Raw genomic sequence first — 22,792 nt, 5'->3', positions numbered from 1 at the left:
AGTGCAAATATCTGTCTTAGATAAAATTAGTTTTAAAGAAAAGACTTTTAAAAATTGCTTAAAAACAAACAGGAAGCCTATAGTTACACTGTGCTTTCCCCTCCTAAAACAAAACAGTCCTTGAATTGTTCCGTTTTCACTTCTGAAATGTTACATTTAAGTGGATGTTCCATTTAATATTCCTGTGGAACATATGAATATTCCTGGTGGCAAAGCATGTTTTATTGTAACATAGTATTTATTGTATATATTTAAATACAGCAAGCTTACTAGACCTAGCTTTCAAAGGAGGACATTTTTAAGTGGTGTTAAAATACAAATTCCAAGGGGGAAGAAAGGGGGAGCTGATATTAGGGACTCAAGTGGGAAGAGAATGTTTTGAAAATGATGATGGCAGCATATGTGCAAATGTGCTTGACACACTGGATGAATGTATGGATTGTGATAAGAGATGTAAGAGCCCCCAATAAAATTATTTTTTAAAAAATCCAAAATCCAATTTATGTCAGAACCTTGAAATTGTGGAAGTTTCTTTACTTCTTTTTCCTTCATAGTGCAGAGAAAAGCTTATAATTTTTAAATGTCATAGCTGAGTTGAAAATCGTGTTTCCTCGGGTAAATAGTTTGGCATACAGACCCTAACTGTCAGTCTTCTTAAAGAAATGCGTGTTATGCTTTTACAAACATGAAGTATTTCAGGATTTATTCAGATATTTTCAAGCACGAGGTAGGTTTAGGCTTATATTTGTCTAGCACAAGAAACTAAACCATGTATTTGAGACTCTGGAAATGGTAATAATAAATGAGGAGGTCAGGAATGCTATTTTCTCACTTTTGGGGGAGAGCTCTATCCTATGACCAACTGCAGTTTGTTATGGCAGTACGTACAATGTTAAGTGTTTGTAATTCACCTGAGGAAGAAACATATTTGTGATGCACACACTTGGCAAAGTATCCTTTGTAATATTGGTTATCGAAATTTGAATACAAGTCCACATTGCAAAATCATTATATTTTCTACCAACCAAGATTAATTAAAGCAAAACGGAGTATTTCTTATGATAAAAATGGGATTTTAATATTCAAAAAAGTGGTAGTGTGCAGCATATTTACCCAGTGCAAGGCATCTTTTGATCTGTTGCATCCATGAACTTGACTGTGGATCCAAGCAAGACAAAATTCTCGACAACTTCAATCTTTTCTCCATTTATCATGAGGTAAACTAGTGGTCCAGTTGTGAGGATTTTGTTTCTCTTTGCATTGTGTTGTGATACACATTGAAAGCTGCAATCCTGGATCTTCATCAGCAAGGGCTTCAAGTCCTCCTCACTTTCAGCAAGAGTTTGTAATCTGCATGTCTCAGGTTGGTAATAAGCCTTCCTCTAAGCTTGATGCCACTTTATTCTTTATATAAGCTGGCTTCTCTGATTATTTATTCAGCATACAGATTGAATAAGAATGGTGAGAGGATACAACCCTGATGCACATCTTTCCTGATTTTGAACCATGCAGTATTCCTTTGTTCTGTTCACAGAACTGTCTCTTGACCCATGTGAAAGGCCAAAGATCAATCGGCCTTTGGGAAGATTGGGCCTTTCCCAATCTTTGGGACGATTAGAGAAAAACTAACTGTACAAAACTCTGGTAGTGTAGTGGAGTCCTTCCTCAAAGGGACTCAGTCTCCCCTTAATTCAAGGAGTTGTGGGTCTGTAAACTACTTCAAGTCTGCAAATTGATTGAGGGCTCATGACTCTATTCTGCTGATTCAAGTTAGACTATTATTCACCTGATCTAGAATTTCTTGCTTGTAAATATAATAATTATTTATTAAATATTAGTAGGTGTCTCATCATTTCACTCCTAGGTACCACATGCCTAAGTAGTCAATGCCATTAGTCCGTATGAGTCAGGCTATTCTGATCAGTACTTTAACTATACTTTCCATTACGGTAGCCATATCCACTTTGTCTCTGTTGATTGAGTGCTGCCACTTGGCCCTACCCCCATGGGGCCTAATTGGCACCATCCTCCAATGGGAAGGCAAGTGGCTTAAGTCATTAAGGGCAGTGAACACTGTCAAGCCTGGCTGATATGAAATATCAATTACAGAAGTCTTCAGAAATGTGGAGACTCCCTTCACAAATTTGTCTTTTATTGTTTTAGTAAAAGGTGTGCCCTTAGGGCACTCTCTTTGTGGGTCTATGGGTCTATCTTGATAAATCCACTCTAAATATGCCAATTCCTCTAAGCCTTTGGATGCCTTGTTCTGTGGTATATCAAGATAGGTTTGGTACTTGAACTTGACTTAATAGTAGACCATCTCAAAACCCATGCTTCAGTAAACCAACCACATAAACTATTATACCCTCTTCTAACCTCTCTAGTTGAAACTTTTAATAAAGAATCTGTACTTCGTGGGTCCATATAAATAAACTCCGATGGATTCAAGTTTATGTTCTTTGCACTATTCTCCCACACACTTAATAACTATTCCAGCACATATACTCCAGGTTTCTGTATGTAAATATTAGAAAATTAGCAGTTCTTTAGGGGTATAGCGCACTTCTTCTTGGGTCACTATTTGGAGTTCACCTTTTGAGATTCACTGAGACTTAACTCTAGTTATAGGTCTTGAGGTAATAATTAGTAGGGAGGGTATTTCTTGGGAACCTGAGCATTGCATTGTAAGGCCTCTACTTCAGGCAGTGCTCCAGATACAGACCCAGGTGGCATAGTTGGGCTAATCTCCCAACTATGAGAGTGTGTGGGGTGGGGTAGGGGTGGGGGTGGAATAATGGTTTAACTGAGAGTGGATTAATATCTTCAGATGGAAGGGGTGCTGCTGATGGCTGGAGTGCATCAATGGAATCTCAGAACTCAGTGCCTCCATCTTCTGGATTATTATCCCATGGGTACCCACCCTAAGTTTCAGGGTCCCATTTCTTTCCAATCAGTGTTCTCACTTTAATATCAGACACCTTTCTTGATTGAGAATTAAGATGGCATTGTGATCCAGCTACTCATATGATAAGAGTCTGGGTTTGTTTTTTAGTGATATCGGTTCTCTTACAGGTAGAGATAAGGAAGATTTTCTTCCATGGCACAAGCTTCTGAAGTGCTCAGTTCATTTGTTTCCTATTAGTTTATCTATTTCAAGAAGAACCAACCATCCAGCTTACCTATATTTCTCATCTTGACCAAATTGTAGAAAGATGTCAACCACATGATCACCCAGAACTTCATTTCTCACCAACACTTCATTTATCGATAGTGCTATTTTGGGTAGTGCTATTTTGGGTATTAGCTTTGCCACTTCATGCCATTGATTAATGGTGCCCTCTTTACTAGTAGTGACAGACTTAACTGTAGAGTTCTCAGAGCCTTTAGGATAATTATAGCAGAACCAATTTAGAAAACTCATCTTTATGACTTTGTTTCTCTGGAACCACTCCTGGACAAAATGTGTTTTCTAGAGAATAAAAACCAGTGATGCTTATAATGTGTTGTATGTAGAAGCAGATTTTTATTAAAAAAATGACTTACATAGTTATAGCAATAGAGAAATCCAGTCCTATCCTAGTCAGGCTTCTCCTGACTCATGGAAACTAATGAAAAGGAAGTAGGATGAAGAAGCAGAGACAGCAGGTGGCACAGGCTCTCAGATGGAAAGGTAATATGAAGTCAGCTGAATGAATCCACCATCTGCCGATGGCTGAATGAAACTCAATCAATAAATGATGACTGAATGAAGCTGGAATGAACGAATCCACGTCTGCCGATGGCTCCCAAGATTGGCAGATGATGCAGATAAGGAACTAGATGGAATATTCAGCTCCAGCTGAAGGCAAAGGGTACTCTGCTCAGCCTCTGTCTCATATACAAAATATCACACCCAAGGAGGTGCCATCAGGCTGCATTTGACTCAATTGATAGGTTGGGCTCCGCCTCTACCCTTACCTAGGACTGTCTAGTTGACATAATTTCTAACCATCACAATAGGGAAACCTCAATGAACTAAAAAAGTAGAAATGACATTGGACTTGATTAATGGATAGAGGCTGGTAGAATTTTGACAGGCATGATAGAAAAATCCTAGATGGTCCGGAACACACTGTTGGTAGAAATATGGATGTTAATGAGTTAGACAGTGAGGGATTAAGAGAAAGAGATTTTCTCAGTAAAGAAAGAATCCGTTGTCTTGCAGAATATCATGCATGTAGTCATACGCAGATATTCATGTGAATTTGAGCATTAAAGGCACTTCTGCTCAAGACTCAGAAGGCATGAGGAATATGTTATTGAAAAATGGAGGAAAGGCAATTATTATATAGTGGCCAAAATATGACTCTGTTCTATCCTATCGTTGTGTAGAAAACAGAATTTATATACACATAACTAAACCCCACCTTAATTGCTAATTGCATGATAAAAATCAGTATAAATCTAATGCTCAGAGTGTGGAAATTAATCCAGTCATCACTTTCCTGATTGTATACCCTCATTGCCAGTAGCTCACATGGCATTGTCTCTCTTTTTCAGCTCTAGTCACCCAGAGCTGAATCCAAACTCACATGCTGGTCAGATACCATCTTTCAGCCCTAGATACCCAAACATAGCTTACTTAGAAGAACACCTTATTTCAGACTGCCAAATAGGCACAGTTCAGCTGCTGCTAGCTCTCACTGCCTTGTGGGTTTGTTAATTTGCTAGAGTGACTCACAGAATCCATGGAGAGTATAACATATTTACTTCAGATTCACTCCAACCAAATGAGATCCAAATAAAGAGATGCAGAGGATGAGGTCTGGGAGGAGTCACAATGAGGAGCTTCAATATCTCACAGAGGAACACACTACCTTGTCCTGTGCACAGTCACCTAGGAAGCTCTTCAGAGTCTCTATGTCTTTATTGGTCTCACCACATGGTCATGACAGATTACAGTTTTCCCCATAAACTTCACACTTGTTAGCTTATCTGGCTAAGAAAAATGAGCAAGACACATCACACCTGGTTTCTCCTTGTTGCTTATACTAAAATGCAAGTGAGGAGATAAATATATTTAAGGTGTTTTAAGCAGAACAGATGAAATCAGCTCTTGATAATTTTGAAATTCTCAGCCTATCCAGATTACAAAGGATGATAAATTTAGAGGATTCATTATTAGAAAAGAATGCTGTAGAAAAACAGGTACGGGTGTGGCTAGATAACCGTTTGCCAAAGAGATAGGTATAGAACTCACAGATCCACTCAGCAATCTCAGCAGAAGCCAATGATAGAGATAGGGTATCCAAGAGATATCTGTGGAGGACCCACATATCCATTGTTGTGGATACCTATGACATATATTGAGAGACTTGCAAGATGGAGAATATTGTATTAACAGAAACATTGCCAGCATGGAGTAAAGGGAATAGAGGCAGTGGGGAAAGCCAAAAGATTGTTGTTAGACCTGCAAAATTCTATAAACATAAAGTGTGAAGATAGGTATGTATACTCAACTACTGACATATGGTACCATTCAGGAAAATGCAAGAATGAAGTCTAGGGCAGATTCATGGTCACAGAAACAGGGGTGCAAAGGTAAAGGCTGAGTGCAGAGGCTGGCAGAGTGGGTGCAAAAACAGGGAGGGGCTGACTGAGCTACTGTGGCCTGAAGAGACACCTTGAATGTTGATGGCAGAGCCCTAGACCTATAAAACAGAGCTTTGAGACACAGTCGATTATTCCCAGGCCTTGAAATCTAATGGAATATGCAATGCTGGATTTTGAAATTGCTCCCTTCAATTTGTTTTCCTTTTGGATTGGGAACATCTATTACTGATGTACTATGGCAGTCCTACCATTATATTTTGGAAGCAGGTTATTTGTGTTTTAGATTCACAGATCCACAGATAGAGAAATTTTACCCCAGGTTGGTAACTTCTTTTTCTCTTCTGCTCCAAACAAGTAGAGATCAATGGTTGTATCTTAGATGTATCTCAGGCACACTTGATTTTGATGATGAAATTTGGGACTTTGGAACTGGTGATATTTAGATAAGATTTTTCAGTTGAGGCATTCGAGGGTGTTGGAATAAAATAAGTGTATTTTGCATGTACGGCTGACATCAATCTTAGGGGTCTAAGGGTGGACAATGTGTCAGAATCAACTTGTTAAAAGTGATTTTTTTAGTTGTGGCAAAAATATACACAACAATACATTGTCCAATTTAACAACTTCTACATGTGTAATTCAGTGCCATTGATCATATTCTTTGTGTTTTACAACCATTACTGATATCCTTTTCCAAATTGTTCAACTACTATAAATGTAAAACTCAATGTCCCCTTAACAAAAACTCTTCCTCCTTCACCCATGGTAACCATTAGTCAAGTTTGGTTTCTATGTTTATGAGTTTTTTAAAGGGTAGACTATAGTGGACTGAATGGAAGCCAACTAAATAATGTTTCCATGTCCTAATCCATGAAATCTGTGAATATTATCTTGTTTGGGAAAAAATTCTTTAAAGTATAAGTAACTTAAAGACTTCCAAATGAAGATATCAATCTTAGTTATCTGGGTAGGACCTAAATGCCATCACAGATGTTGTGCTAGGCTTGGTTTTCTAGCCAGTGACACTCATATATGTATTGGAAATAACTTTATGTCAAGAAGTAAATTTATATCAGGAAGTCATTTAAGGATAGTCCAACTCAAGTACATGGGTCTCAGGCTAGCTGGAGCCCTCTTCAAGCTTATGTGGCTATAGGCCAATGACAGAAAGGTGAAGTGGGAAGCAGCGAGATCACAGACCAGTGGGTGCAGAGTCTCATGGATCCAAGGTTAGTGGGAATATGGCAGGTTCTATGAGCTCCTGGTGTTCACAGCCCACATGGGGCTGACCCTGAAGGTAAACACAAAATCCTAGTGAGGAGGAAGGCAAACAGCCAGAGAGAAAAAAGGTGCTGGAGTCTCATAAAAAGGCCACACTCCTAAGGAGGCATCATTAGGTTACCGCCTGATTGACAGGTTGGACTCCATCTGTACACTTTTACACAGGTTCAAAAGCTAATGTAATAAAATATAACTGCCCCAGGGGCCCTTATAAAAGAGAGGCAAAAGGCAGATAACCATGAAGACAAAAAGAGAAGAAGGCAACATGAAGGCAGAGCAGAGAGATATGTGAGCACAATCCGAAGAGTGCCAATAGGTATAAGAAGCTGGAGGAAGCAAGGAACAGTCTTTCTTTCTTTAAATATTTTATTATGTTCTTAGTAAAAGTTAACCCATACAATTAGATTCCAATGTAACAATTTCTTTATCTATGATGTCAGTGATTTTGGTTACGTTTTCCACATTGTGTCAACATTCGCATTATTTCCATTGTGTTAATCAAGTTTCCATACTCTACCCTCACCTTCTCATATTTGCTTTATGGTAAACATTGACCATTTGGTCCCATACAGATGACATTTTTAAAGGAGCATCATACTTGTGGCACTTACATAATCTGGTGTCAATTTTGGACTTGAGAGGATTAAGAGTGAAGGGGTGGACTCTAGTCTGTCAATCAGGTCATAGTCAATGAGGCCTCTTTGTGGGCATGACCTTCTGAGAATTCTAGAAAATCCTGGATTTTCTCCTTGGAGGTGGGAGACTCTCTCTTGACTCACTCCCTGAGAGAAACCCTACTGACAAGACACATGACACTACACTGATAGACCCCATGCCCTGGGAGCTGAAGGAACCATGTGGATACCCCTGCCAGTGGTGATATGCTTCTACTGTCACTGGATCCACAAGACTTTGCACTTACTGGCCTGTGATCTTCTTGCATTCGGTGTCATTGCATGCGTTTTGTGAGTTTGAAGAGGATTTTATAGATTGGTATAGGACATACGGGCTAATATCGGGTTTATGGACTTGATTTGGACCTGGCTGGGATCGTTTCTCAATATTCAACTGCTCTTATATATAAAACTCTTTTATATACATATGAGAGTGTCCAAAAATTCATTTCTGTAGTCTACCCAGACTAACACAGTACTTAAAGGTGATTTTGTTTCACTTTTTAAACTAATCATTTTTAGCTGGAAGGTGACCTCTAAGAATGGTTTCAGTTCAGAGTTTAAAGGGTATCTTAAGGTGATAGTCTTGGGGATCCTTCTAATAAGTCTGACCTTTAGAAAAATAATTGGGATACTGTTCTTCAATTATCTTTCATTCAATTCAGGGCCAACTATTGTATTCCTGGTCAGGAAGATCAGTAGTAGTAGTCAGACCATATCTAGTTCTTCTGGTTTCAGAATATATGAGACTGGTTTATGTAGGTTATTAGTTTCTTCTTTGAGTCTTTGTTTTCTTTCTTTCTCTTCTGCTACAAGCAAGAAGAGACCAATAGTAGTATCTTAAGATAGCTGCTTAAGATAGATGTAACTGTTCAAAAAAGGGTGTAGAACAAGTTTAGGTTTCACATTGTCCCAATTAATCGAGTTATCATAAGAGACTATGGTCCTGAACCTTCAAGCCCAGTAAACCAATTATTCAAATTACTGATCATGTTTGAGAAATAGCTGTGACTGGTGCCTCTGTGTACTTTATTCCATATGTGCAGCACACAAAAACATGTATATCCATAGTCTATGTATGCTTTGTTTCATGTGCTTTGGACATGTTATCAGACAAGACCAGTCCCTGAAAAAAACATCATGCTTGGTAAAGAAGGGCAGCAAAAAGAGAAAGACTTGACAATATAAAGGAAAAAAATCCTCACAACTGGACTAATAAGTAAATGTAGAAAAGATTGACGTTGTAAAGATTTCATCTTGTGTATCCATAATCAATGCTCATGGAGGTAGCAATTAAAAAGCTCATATGATGAAATGCATTGGAGAAATCTGCTGCACAGGGTTTCTTTAAAATAATGAAGAGCAAGTATGTCACTTTGAACACTAAGATGCATCTGACACAAGCCATAGTAATTTCGGTTGTCTTATATGCGTGTGAAAGTTGGACACTGAATAAGGAAAACAGAAGAAGAATCGATGCATTTGAGTTATGGGGCAAAGAATATTGGAAGTACCACAAACTGCCAAAAGAACAAACAAATCTGTCTTGAAGAGGTTCAGCCAGAATACTCCTTAGAAACGAGGATCTCAAGACTTTTTTTCATATACTTTGGTCATGTTATTAGGAGGGCTCCATCCCTGGAAAAGGATATCATGCTTGGCAAAGTAGAAAGATAATGAAAAAGAAGAAGACCATCAAAGTAAATGGATCAATACAGTGGCTTCTACAATGGGCTCAAATATAAAAGCAATTGTGAGGATGGTACAGGACCATGTAGTGCTTTGTTTTGTTATACATAGGATGACTATGAATTATAACCAACTTGATAGCACCTACAAGCAACATGTATACAACATGTAGCAACCAAAGAATGTTGATTTCTTTATGTATACCTACTTTTATTTTTATAAGCATATATTATTTTCCCTCCCCCAAACAGTTTTATTGGTATATAATTCACATAGCATACAATTTAATAGTCCAATCATATCAAGAAGAGGTGTACAATCATCACCATGGTCAGTTTTATTTTAAAATAATTATTAATTAAGATATAATTCACATACACACTTTAATAGTTCAGTCTTATTTGAAAAGAGTTGTATATACAGCACCACAATCTGTTTTAGTGAATTCTCCCCCCTCCTATATTCATTATTTGCTCCCCAATTCCCTTAAACCTCCCCCTGACATTTCCCTCATAAATCATTATATCAATTATTGTCTCTATACATCTGCCCCTTCTGTGCTTCATAAACTGGGAAATATACCCCCCAAACCCAAGCTATAAATATATATATTTTTAAAAAGGAAAATGAACAGCAATATTAAAATAAACCAGAAGGAAAGAACCTCTGTCAAGAAAAAAAGCAAGAAATATTTAAAGCTAGAATACAACCAGAGTGGGTTAAGAGAGAGATCAAATGACTAGGTATTGTATTATATACCACAGTCTCATCTGCTATAACAAAGTTTACAGTAATCTCTGTCTGAAGGGAAGGTTATTCTTGTCCCTTGTCTGTGGTCAGAGGGGATCTACCATGGGCTTAATCCATATAGGGAACTTGCAGATGGAGTTGGGCTCCCACTGTCATCCATAACCATTTACAAATTGGGTGTTCACAATTTAAGCTCAGATACCCTCTCCTCCATTGTATTTGAATTTTGTTATTTGTCATCTTTAGATCACACAGGCTGGTGTGCTTGTTCCATGTTGACTTAAGGTAATTCTATTGATAATGTCATTATTTTTTCCAATGGCATAGAATTTAACATACTATTGAGAAAATGAGGTTATGCAAGTATAGCCCAGCTCTGAACTGAAATTCATGAGTTGTTGATTTGTACAGATTGAATTCGGAACTGATTGAGCTCTACTTACATTAACCATGGGGGATGGTGGTAGGGGAAAATTTCCAGTAACATTCATTTACAAGGGCAGAACCTTGCTTATTGGATCAATACATATCATAATAAAGAAATGCAATAATGAAACTCACAACCTTCCTCTAGTTCTTAAACGCTTCCTCCCCTCCATCTATCATGATCTACCTTGCAAACCTGGTTAGACCAGAGGATGTACAGCGGTACAGTTGGGATCTGGAAACACAGGCAATCTAGGACAGGTGAACCCCTCAGGACCAACAGTGAGAGTGGCGATACTGGGAGGGAAGGGGGTAGAAAGGGGGAACTGATCTTGGGGATCTACATATAACCTCCTCTCTGGGGGATGGGCAACAGGAAAGTGTGTGAAGGGAGATGCCAAACAGTGTAAGATAAGATAAAATAATAATTTATAAATTATTAAGGGTTCATGAGGGAGGGGGGAACGGGGAGGGAAAAAGGAAAATGAGTTAATTCCAGGAACCCAAGCCGAAGGTGAATTTTGAGAAAGGGCAACGAATGTATAAGGGTACTTTACTCAATTGATGTATATGTATGGGTTGTGATAAGAGTTGTATGAGCCCCAATAAAATGATTTTTAAAAAAAGAAATGATAATAAATAAATGGTGGTCTGGACCACATTTCATTGGACACCCACAAAGCCAGGGATTCCAACCAAGGTCCAATGACCAATAATTTCACCACCTTGGGGTGGCCATCATTTGTTTCTTCTAATGTCAGGGGATTTTGCCACCAAGTCCAAGAGTTATAGGTAATTTTGAGGTAGGCTCCAGTTCATTCAGTGGGGTTTCCGCTTAGTGCTTCTTGTGTGGCCTATGAGGGATGCCATGTTCTTCGAAAGGACAGAGTCTAATGTCATCATAGTACATAGCACATTGCATGGTTCACGGAGGGCTTGGTAGAAACTAGTTTGAAGGTGTCCAACCGGGAACACAGTACCAGGCTTATTCTCCCCTTGGGTCCTCTATAATTATTTTTGAGCGTTCCTTCCCAATTTAAAGTTGCTCCTTCTCATTTACCTACCAACACAGGTGTGAATGCCTCCTCTGAACTCTAGATGCTCTCCTCCTCTGATCTTGGTTCCTTTCCCACTCCTTTGGAATGTCTATTGGTTTGATGTGACCTTATCTCAATGTTGTATGGCATCAAGTGGATGATCTCTCTTTTCCCCCTTCTTGAAGAAGTGACCCAGCTGATGTGAGCGCTCCTTTTTTGAGGTGTTTTCTAAGATGCACATAAAAGGAAGGTGATATATATAGTTCATGAATGAAAGGCAGGTTTTCCACCCCTTTGTTTGGAAATTGGTCTCTAAAATGTATTTATTTGGTGTTTTTTCTTATAGTAGTGGGATCATACACTATTTTTTCTTTTGTGCACCAGTGTACATCCTCTGGTCTAGTTGGATTTGTGAGGTAGAATTGGGATCATGATAACTGGGGAGGTGGGGGGCGCAAGGAAACATTAAAGAATTAAAGGAAAGTTGGATGTTTCATTGTTGCTACACTACACCCTGACTGGCTCATCTCCTCCCTGCAGCCCTTCTGAAAGGGGATGTCCAGTTGCCCACCGATGGGCCCTGGGTCCCCACTCCGCACTCCCCATCATTCACAATGCTGTGATTGTTTTTTGTCTTGATGCTTGATACCTCATCCCATCGACACCTCGTGATCACACAGACTGGTGTGCTTCTTCCATGTGGGCTTGGTTGCTTCTCAGCTAGATGGCCGCTTGTTTATCTTCAAGCCTTTAATACCCCAGATGATATATCTTTTGATAGCTGGGCACCATCAGCTTTCTTCATCATATTTGCTTATGCCCCTACTTTGTCTTAAGTGACCATGTCAGGAAGGTGAGCATCGTGGAATGTCAGTTTAATAGAACAAAGTGTTCTTGCATTGAGGGAGTACTTGAGTAGAAGCCCAATGTCAAATCTATGAATATATGAACATACATCTATTTCCCCATCTTCATATATAAATATATTTACAGTTTACATGCCTGTATTTAGACCTCTATAAATGCCTTTTTCCACCTAGTTATTTCCTCAATTTCAAAAATAAAGATTTTAAAAGCTAAGAAATTAAATTTAAGAATTAAAATTAAAAGAGGAGAAGAATAATAGATGAGCAGATTAAAATAAAAGTAGAAGAAATAATACTAAAGTAAGAAGCTGAAGGGCTATTAATGTATCGGCTCTAATGCTTGGGCTCTAAATTTTGACCAAGAGCTTTGTCACTGATGTGGGCAAAGGGGAGTTGTTTTTCCTGAAAATTGGGTAGGGGGGTTGTCTGAATTCTGGACCTGTGCTTGTAGCACAATGACCAAGGACCAGTTGAGCAGTTATATTCATTGTGTGTGGGAGTGTAATTCCTCCTGGTCAGTGATTCAGGGTGACTGTAATATGTTTATGCTCTTGGTGTCCTGGAGATGAGAGGGTTGAGTGGAATGGCAGCATATGGAGAAGTTTTTCTTGGTGGTCTTGTACTGAGTGGATGTGAATGGGATGGTGCTCACTCTTTAAAAGAGAGAGGGATTTCAGAGAAGTTATGAGGGAGTATCAGGGCTGTGCAGCTTTTTTGGGAATGGTCTGGAAGGAGGAGGTGGAAGAAGATATGTCTCAGAATTTGTGCTGTAGCTTTGAACTGCCTGAGGTGATCTAATGTGGTCTAAATAAGATGGTAACTGACCCCAGGTGCTATATTTTTTAATAGCCGGGCACTATTAGCTTTCTTCACCACATTTGCTTATGCACCCATTTGTCTTCAGCGATTGTATCAGGGAGGTGAGCACACAATGATAAGATTTTTTGTTCTTTGATGCCTGATAACTGATCCACTCAGCATCTCGTAATCATGCAGGCTGGTGTGCTACTTCAATGTGGGTTTTGTTGCTTCTGAGCTAGACTGCCGCTTGTTTACCTTCAAGTCTTTAAGACCCTAGAAGCTATATCTTTTGATAGTCGGGCACCATCAACTTTCTTAACCACATTTGCATATGCACCCATTTGTCTTCAGCGATTGTGTCAGGAAGGTGAGCATCATAGAATGCCAGTTTAATAGAACAAAGTGTTCTTGCATTGAGGGAATACTTGAGTGGAGGCTGAAAGATATAGCGTCTGGGGTCTTAAAGGCTTGAAGGTAAACAAGTGGGGGGAGGGTGGGGTAGAAAGGGGGAACCGATTACAGGAATTTACATATAACCTCCTCCTTGGGGGACTGACAACAGAAAAGTGAGTGAAGGGAGATATCGAACAGTGCAAGATATGACAAAATAATAAGCTTTTAATTAGCAAGGGTTCATGAAGGAGGGGAGAGTGAGAAGGGAGGGAGATAAATGAGGAACTGATATCAGGGGCTTACGGGGAGAGCAAATGTTTTGAGAATAATGAGGGTAACGAAGGTACAAATGTGCTTTATAAATTGATGAATGTATGGATTGTGATAAGGGTTGTATGAGCCCCCAATAAAATGATTTTCAAAAAAGAAAAAAGAAGTGGGGTCTCAACCTTGCCCTGGAGGAGATCAGGACTTTTGAGTAATTATAGGCAGAATGTGGTCTAGGTTGTTTTATTCTTGTGCTATTTTAGGATGGCAGGGTGGGGTTGAGTTATAGGCTAGGGTTTTCATGTCTGACAGAGATGAAAGACCTGTATTATTTTAGATTTAGGTTAATTGTTTTAAAGGTATAAACCTCAGGTGGATCAGGTCAGAGGGATCAGGTCAGGGTTCACTTTTTTAAAATGATGAAGGCCATCAAGCAGGGACTGGGGAGTGGGGGCTGTAATTCCACCTAAATGTGGATGATTTAGGGTGGAGGGGAAAGCAAGAGCCTTTTCAGAGAGCAGACTGTTGCTCTAGGGGCCCCAGGGTAATCTATTGGGGTACTGACCAGGGACTGAGCGCTTGAGACAACTGTAATATTTTTTAGCCTATCCTGCACTTCAGCCAGGAGGACCCTATGAGTTCTCAAGCTTAGGGCCCTTGTCTCACACATAAGCTTGCTGAGTGTCTTATGTGGAAATGCTGAGGAGGAAGTTCACAGGAGTGCCTGTATGCCCAGGGTGCCTGCCCAGGGGCACCCACCATCCAAAGGATGGTTTGGGTGCATGGACCATCTGAAGGTAAAGTGTTGGGCTTCACGCCCTCTAGATTGGTTAATTCTCTCAAGTTTGTTCTGAGCTTAACTGGGGAAGAGATAGACCCCTCTCCTTTCCCCTTTCCTTTTGCCCTCTGCCTGTGTTGTTATGATAATAAGTATGCTGCAGTGGGGCAGAAGGGGGTTATTGGAGATCAATATAGGGGTGGGGGAGGGTGGGTGGAGGAGAATAACAAACTAAATTGACTATTGATCCCAGTCTATGCCAACACTAAAAAGACTTGAGTTCTAAACCTCCCATGCCTTAGTTGGCTGCTGCACCAGGGACTGGGTTGCAGTGGAGCTCCTCCAGCTTGTGCAAAAGGTCATGTGTGTTTGCTGTTTAAGTCTTCCCAAACTGCCCACACAGAACTTTCTTCCCGTGGTGTTGTGCTAGATCAGGGACTGGGAAAATCCCGCTGGGAAGCAGGGCTCCCATGGTTTGTGTCGAATCTGCAGGCAGGCATTGCTGCTCTTTCACTTTAAGAAATTTGTGTCTACTTGTCTCTATGTTGAGATTCTGGCTGCCAGGAAGGGCACGACATCCCTCCCAGTGGTTTTTCTTTGGTGGTTTCTTCAGAGACCTTCCTGTGCTTGTTATTTGATAGCCATCTTCCTTCCTCCTCTCATAATCATTTAAAAAATATTTTCTTCATTCCTGTACTCATTAGCTCACTACTTTACCCCCACCTCTCATACCATACCCCCAAGGAACCATTAATCCAATTACTGTCTCTATGGATTGACCTATCCTAGATTTCCATACACAGAAAATATTAAAAAACCAAATCAACAAAAGTAACAAGAACAGCAAAGTAAAACAAATTGAAATCCTCAATTTAAAAAGCAGAAAATATTTAAGTGTAAAAGAAATTTAATTGGACAAAACCCAAACTCATTGCCATTGAGTTAATGCTGACTCACAGTGATCCCCAATAGGTCTCTGAGACTGGAGACTTAATCCATGTGTGTACACTGCAAATGAATTTTGAGCTTCCTCTGTCATTTATAACCTTCTGCCAATCAGGTGTTTATAATTTAAACTCTGATGCCATTCCCTCCTGTAGATTTGGATTATATTATTTACAATCCTTGAATCGCACAGGCTGGTGTGCTTCTTTCATGTGGACTTAGTTGACAGAAGGTATCAACTAAGCAAAATGACTGCTTGCTTGAAAATAAACTTTGAGACCCATTCCCCACAGTATTCTTTCTGATACCCAGACACCATCTAGTTTCTTCACCACACTTTGCTGTAGCGCCCACATTTCAGTGATCTCTGCATGAGAGTATGCATCAAACAGATTTTCCCTTTTTTAATTAGCCTAATTTACTCAGCATCATGCTGTACATTAATATTATGCTGTTCATAATTCTACTTTAATCTTTATAGCTGTGTTGTCTTACATTACAAGTATATACTGCATTTTCATTATTCATTTATATGTTGATGGACACAGGTTATTTCCATCTTTTTGCTATTGTGAGAAATGCTACAATGAACATAGGTGTGCATATGTGTATTCATGTCACTGTTATTAGATCTCCAATATATATATAGGAGTGAGATGAGTGGATCTAAGATATTTCTATTTTTAACTTTTTGAGGAAACAACATACCATTTCCCACAGTTCCTATACAATTTTACAATTCTGCTACCAGTAGATTGTCACAATCTTTCCACTTATTATTTATTTTTGTGTGTGTGTTTTATCAGTGCTACTTTTGTAGATATGAGATGGTACCTCATTATATATTTTTTAATTTGCATCTTCATAATGGCTACTGATCATGAGTATATTTACATGTGCTTGCTGTCTGCTTAGATGTCCTCATTGGTGAAGTATCTGTTAATATCCCTTGATCATTTGTTAGCTAGACCCTTATCACGTATGCCATTCCTAAAGATTTTTCCCAATCTGTGGGTTGTCTTTTTAATCTATTGATGAAGTCTTTTGGTGAGGATAGTAATTGATTTCAAGAAAGTTCCATTCATCTAATCTGTCTCCTGTTGCCTGTGCATTTGTATTTGTGTTTGGGAACCTATTTCTGAGAAAAAAATATTTTCATAGCTTTGTCCCTATATTATCTTCCAGAAACTATAGTTTTAGGTTTAACTTATAGGTCTTTGATCCATTTTGAGTTAATTTTTGTGTATCATGTGAGGTGTGAGTCCTATTTAATTTTTCTGTGAATGAATGTTCAGTTTTGTTAATACTATTGAATAAAGAGACTGTCTCTCCACACACCACATCCCCTCCATTGAATGGACTTAGCACTCTTGTGGAAAGCAAATGTTCATAGAGGGATTTATTTACTTTGGGGTTCTCAATTCTATTCTATTGTTGATGTGCCTTTCACTGGACTAGTACTAAGCTGTTTGAATTACTGTCACTGTGTAGTATGTTTTGACATCAGGAAGTGGGAGGCCTCCTACTTTGCTCTTCTTCTTCAACACTGCTTTGCATACTTGGGACCTATTTTGTTTCCATATAAAGTCGGTTATTTGTTTTTCCTTTTCTGTAAAGAATATTGTCATTCTGATCAGCATTTCTTTATATCCATAGATCATTCTGGATAGTATTGATATTTGTACAATATTTTTTCCAGCTCATGAGCATGGAATCTTTTAATATTTATGTAGAAAGGAACAGATTATTGCCTAAAGCCTTTAGCAGTGTGGCTCTGCCAACACCTTGATTTTGGACCTCTGGCCTCTTGACTATAAATTTCAGTTGTTTAAAACCATCAAGTTCATGATGTTTGTCATGATAGCAACAAAAAACTATAACAATTATTAACATGCTTCTAGTCTACTGTATTTTGAGGACACAGGCCTAGTAGTAAGCACCTGACTTCTTTGTCAGGTTGCTTGAACTTGGTTTGCTTATCATAATTGGGTGGCTCATTATGTTCATTACTTCTCAATAAATTATTTTGTTAAAAGAAAATTATTATTTACTTTTTACATAAGTCAGGGCATGGTTTTTGACCACAGGAGAAAATGTGTAGAGGAGAATCATAACCTTTGAATATTATTCAGCAGGAGGATATTTTGTATATCCAAATGCAGAAGAAAATTAGTAAATAAGCAGTCCAGACCAGGCATGATTTGTATCTGTGATTATAGGTCATAGGAAAATTCAGCCTTAGAAGCGATTAATTCAGTTATAGGAGGGTGAAGGAGTCGATCAAGCCTGAGTTGCCTAAAAATTTAATTGACTAACGAGTTATTTGAGGAGATGAGTAAGTGTGAAAATGGGCATGGAGGCAGCATCTGACCTCCTCTAACTTCACAAAGGGGAAGAGAATCCCAACTGAAAAAATAATGTTTTTTAGAAGGATCACCTACCAAGGGCTCAAGTAGAAAGAAAATATTGTGAAAAGGATGATATCAACATATATACAAATACGCACGACACCATGGATATGTGGATTGTTATAAGAGCTGTAAGAACCCCCAATAACATGATTTTTTAAAAAATGCTTTAAAAAAGAAGGATCTGATCTGAATGAGTAGGGGTTAAAAATATCCCAAATGTCTGACTTTTCCAAAATGATATACCACTGACTGCATCATCTCTAATTATCAACAGCCAGTCCTCTCCTTCACATTCCAGGGTTCATCAGTTTACTGCAACATAACATGGAGCTCACAAACCATTAAGGGACTGGCTCATGTGGCTGTGGAGGTTGACTAGTTTTAATTCCATTGTTCAAACGTTCATCTGGAAGATTTTCATTGTGCATACCAAATCAGTCTGGTGACTCACAAGGCTACAAGCAGTTGGTGAATCAGATCAGGCAACAGATTTCCAGCTTCCATTTCAAGAACCAGAGATCCAAAAGAGGCAAGCAAGTCCAGTGCCGGATCCAGAACAAGAAAGTGAACTTTGCCAAAGTTTCTTACTGTACCCACAGAGACAAAAATGTCAAAAAGTGAAAGAAGAACTCACTTGCTTAGTCAAGTATTGGGCCACTGGTCTTTTAGGGTGGTAACTGGCATTTAATTGGTATTTGTCACCAGGTGACTCAGTGCCAGTCTTCCACACATGCAGTTGGGAAGGGCTTTGATTGAGGTGTGCTTTTTGCCTGTTGAAGTCAAAAGGTTAGGTAGAAGACACTCCAATCACTTCTGTGCACTTCAGGTGGGCCAGATCTGGTCTCAGCAAGTTCTATGACACCAGCTTCCTGCTTTTCTCCATTAAACTGGAACCTGATGGTTTGCCTATTAAGAGAACAGCTTTAACTAAGGAGCTAGTTTTGCTTTATCACACATACAAAAAACGAGGGTTAATGTGCACACCACACCCCCAAGGAAAATATGGATAGTGACTTTACTCACTCTGTAGTAAAAAGGGAACTTAAGATAGCTTTACCTTTCTTCATTAGCATAATACATAGATCCCCAAACTTATTAGGCCTACTGCCCCCTTTTCAGAAAAGTTACTCAGTGTCCCACTGGCAATGAAAAACATTTCTACTATAATCCATAATCCAGGATACAGTATAGGCATCTGCTTTTGAAGCCCTCCTGGATCACTCCAGTACCCCCTTGTGGGCAGTATCATCCACTTTATGGAAATACTTTGGCATAATAGCTAACACTCCAGATGGAGATGATAACCACAAGTACTTTAGACATGTCAGGAGTTACCAATCCCTGGAGAGGAACATCATGCTTGGTAAAGTAAAGGGGCAGCAAAAACAAAACAAAAGAGGACAATATTCAGTGAGATGGATTGACACAATGGCTACAACAAATTTTTCAAGCATGGGAACAATTGTGAGGATGGCTTAGGACTGGGCGGCATTTCATTTTGTTGTGCAACAGGGTCTCTATGGGTCACAAATATCTAGAATTTGTAATACATCACAAAGTGGAAGACTATGGCTATATGGTTCATATTAAGTAATTACCTACAACATAGTAAAACAAATATATATGTTCAGAAAGTATCTTACTTATATGTACTCAAATAATTTTTAGGTTATTACTATTATTAATAGGTTAGCATGGCTAACTTTTAAGAGCTATGAAGAGACTATGTACAATATAACCTTGAAAATGTCCTTGAGGTGGAGAAATAAGGTATATGGGCTGTATGTGATTATAAAGTAATAAGTAATGCTTTTAAAAATGAGAGACTATATATGCCAATAAAAAATACACCCTTTAAAAATTTCATTTTGGGAAATATGTTTCACAAAACTGCCATTGCTAAAAAGTGGTTTTGCATAGATGTATGAATGGATTTGGTGGTCCCACTTAATCATAGTCCTAATCTAAGAACAATAAATTCTTAAGACATGGCCATATTTGATAAAACCCACATAAAGAGACCACTGAAAATATGGGGGCGATAGCAAAGTGTGATGAAGAAACCTGACAGTGCTCAGCTTTCAGAAAGAATATCCTTATGATCAAGGCTGTTGTAAATTATTGTGTGAGTCTGGGTACCTTAGAGAAAGAAATCCACAGAAACTCATGTATAAGAGAGAGTTTTATATAAAGGTTAAGTGAGCATCAAGAAAACATCCCAAACCAGTGCTGCCCAAGCCCACAGTCCAACATTAGCCCATATGTCCGACACCAATCCAAAAAGTCCTCCTCTATCTCACAAAACACACAATGACACAGACTGCAGGAGGAGAGCCAAATCAGTGAGCATGTAAGCATCTCAGTGCTGGCAGGGATCTCCACATGGCTGCTCCAGCACCCGGGGCTGCATCCGGGTAGGTCCATGCGGTTTCTTCTAGGGGATGTCTTAAGGAAATGAGCCTTGTCAGCTGAAGCAGGGAACTGGCTAAGGCAGCTGCACCCTGGTCCGACCATCAGAAAGCAAGAGATCCAAGAACCAGAAAGGCGAGGCTCATCAGGAGCCATGTATCACTCCGTCCTTCAATTAACCCCACATGTGTTTATCGGCCAGGTTGGCACAATAAACTAACTACCTCAACTAAGTAGCAATCTAAATGAGGTGTCAATTAAGTCCACATAAAAGAAGCACACCAGCCTGAGTGATCCAAAGATTATAAATAATAAAATCCAAATCCAGAGGAGGGAACAATATCAGAGCTTAAATTGTGAACACCTGATTTGCAGAAGGCTATGAATGACACTGGAAGCCCCAAAATATACTTGCAGGGTCCACACATGGATTAAGCCTCTGGCAACTCCCCTTTCACCATAGTCCAGGGATGTAAACAGCCTTGCTATGTCAGACAGAGAACACTGTAAAGTGAATTATGGAAGATATAGTTAGGATAAAATGTAACACCTTATAATTTAATCTCCCTTTTGATCCATTTTAAAATTGTTTGTTTTTAATATTTTCTGCTTTCTTTTCAATAGAGGTTTTTCTCTCTTTTGTCATTTTTGTTTATTTGTTTCCTGTTTTTGTTTTGTATGGTTTTCTGTATATAAAATCCAAGATAGATAATTCTATTGAGACAATAACTGGATTAATAATTACCTAGGGGCATGGCAGGAGAGGTTGGGGGAAATGAGCTCACGATGAGTACAAGAAAAAAGAAAATGTTCTGAAATTGATTGCGGTGATGATTACATAATTCTTCTCGATATGATCGAACTATTATATTGACTGATATATGAAAAAATAAATATTTAAGGTGGGTTTGAAACTCCTTTGAGATCATCTTGAGTCTTCAGCATGTTGGTTAGAATCTGCTACTAGAGAGTAGAGCAGCAAAGTAATAAAGTGACTTTTTTCATAGTGTCTTTTATATGTGCTTGGGTTTGTTTCCTAAAGAAGGGCTAATTTTATTACCCAACTGGCACATCCCATATGATATCAGCATTGAAATGGGGAATTCTGATTTTTCTGGTCCTCCCTGACTCAGAGAAGTATCCTTACCACCAACACTTCTGCTGAAAAGAGCTGATTCCTTTGTGAGGTATTTTATTTCATCGTTAAGCAATTTTAATTGTTAGAAAATTCTTCTGCATTTAAATGATAAAATTTGGACAGGTGTCCAGTATAGTACATGGCAGCTATAAGTACATGATAAATGTCTATAGTCTGTTTCTGTAGCCCTAAAACATATTTCCTTCAAGCGTACATTTGTAGCAACAAAGCTCAATCTGTAATTCCTCTTGTACATGACAAAGCTTCAGTTATTTAAAACTATACTTATGGGCTGTGGTGTAGGGCCTGGTGGATGAGGTGAGGACCACAGATGCTGGGATTAAATGTGTGTCTTGCGCCCTGCATAGTCTTCCCTAACTGCCTTGCCTGCATTAGCTGACTGTTGTGCCACTGGCGCCGTGTTTATGAAGGAGATCTTTGTGGAGCTGCAAGGTGTCCTGGCTGCCAAGCAAGACATGTAAGAGGAAACACTAAACTTTGTACAGAGTTTAGAGCAAACAACTCATGAGCTTTTAACTCGACGTCAAGGGGCCTATTAGGGTGCTGAGTTTCAGAGCATTGCAAAGAAGCACTTGAACACTTAAGAAGATTTTGGTAGAGTAAAAACAAATTTCACATTTTTGAAAATCACGTTGCTTGCTGAACAGTACTACCGATTTCATAGCACCTGGGGGTTTGTGTTGCAGTGTTTTATCTTCTTAGCAGCAGTTGCTATGCATTTGGAATCAGAAACACTAGCGACACAGAAACAGTTACAAAAATTATTGGCGTTGAGCCAGATAAGGAGAAAGGATTTCATCTGGATGTTGAAATTTATCTCTCAGGAGTTCTAATTCTTGATGGTGAACTGTCAAAGTTGGCAGGGAACAGTGTGACTGTACTGTTCCCAGCCCTTTCACATCTCAGCCTTCATCATTGAGTTGGATTGTTGTTTCCCCCTTCTCAACCTGAAGGAAGTGCTGTGATGGCTTAAAGCATGATGTGAAGAAAGTAGAAGTGATCAATGATTTTTTCATCTATGGTTTCGATAAAGAAACGGCAGCTTCTTATGTAGACAAATAAGCACTCTCCATGTTGCTGGCCTTGTTTACCTCAGCAATTGCCAGTCAGAGTAGGCACAGTGACTCTTAGAGTAGATAAGGTGCCAAATTGCTCAACACTGACCCTTATTTTCTTTCTGTCTTTTTTTCAAAACCATTTCATTGGTAGCTAATACAGGGATGTCATTCCATAGTTGTGTAGTTTATCAGAAATAAAACCTAGTTGGGGGCATAAAAAAATCAAGGCCAGAATTGTCTTTGTTGTGTCAGTGAA

General features: G+C 39.0%; 1 pseudogene; it reads left to right on the top strand.

The window, feature by feature from the left end:
* The first annotated feature begins 685 nt into the window (after positions 1-685).
* LOC142433465 (translin pseudogene) lies at positions 686-22,540 on the top strand (annotated as a pseudogene).
* Positions 22,541-22,792: the final 252 nt, after the last annotated feature.

Source organism: Tenrec ecaudatus, chromosome X (genome assembly GCF_050624435.1).
Source record: "Tenrec ecaudatus isolate mTenEca1 chromosome X, mTenEca1.hap1, whole genome shotgun sequence".
In the NCBI taxonomy this organism is placed as follows: Eukaryota; Metazoa; Chordata; class Mammalia; order Afrosoricida; family Tenrecidae; genus Tenrec; species Tenrec ecaudatus.
The sequence above is the reverse complement of the archived record's forward strand: the minus strand, read 5'-3'. Positions and strand labels throughout refer to the sequence as shown.